The sequence below is a fragment of the Acanthisitta chloris genome, unplaced genomic scaffold, assembly GCF_000695815.1.
Source record: "Acanthisitta chloris isolate BGI_N310 unplaced genomic scaffold, ASM69581v1 scaffold36539, whole genome shotgun sequence".
Classification (NCBI taxonomy): Eukaryota; Metazoa; Chordata; class Aves; order Passeriformes; family Acanthisittidae; genus Acanthisitta; species Acanthisitta chloris.
Genome location: NW_008690360.1, coordinates 17027 through 17268, shown reverse-complemented (window position 1 = coordinate 17268; position 242 = coordinate 17027).

Below are 242 nucleotides of genomic sequence, written 5' to 3'. Positions count from 1 at the left end.
GTCCCTCTTCCCCTCCCCACCACCCCGGACACCACTGCCAGGCTGGTGCCCACCCAAACTGTCCTGACATCCTACCTCAAGGCCACCCCACTCCCAGCTTCCAAAGCCATCCTAGGGTGCAGCAACTCCTCTCCCAGTACCATCAGTGACCCAACAATAAGAAAGCAGTACAGGTGGCTCCTGTACAGGACTGGGCACGGAGGAACAAGTGCCAGGGCAAGTGGGACACCAAGGGGGGCACA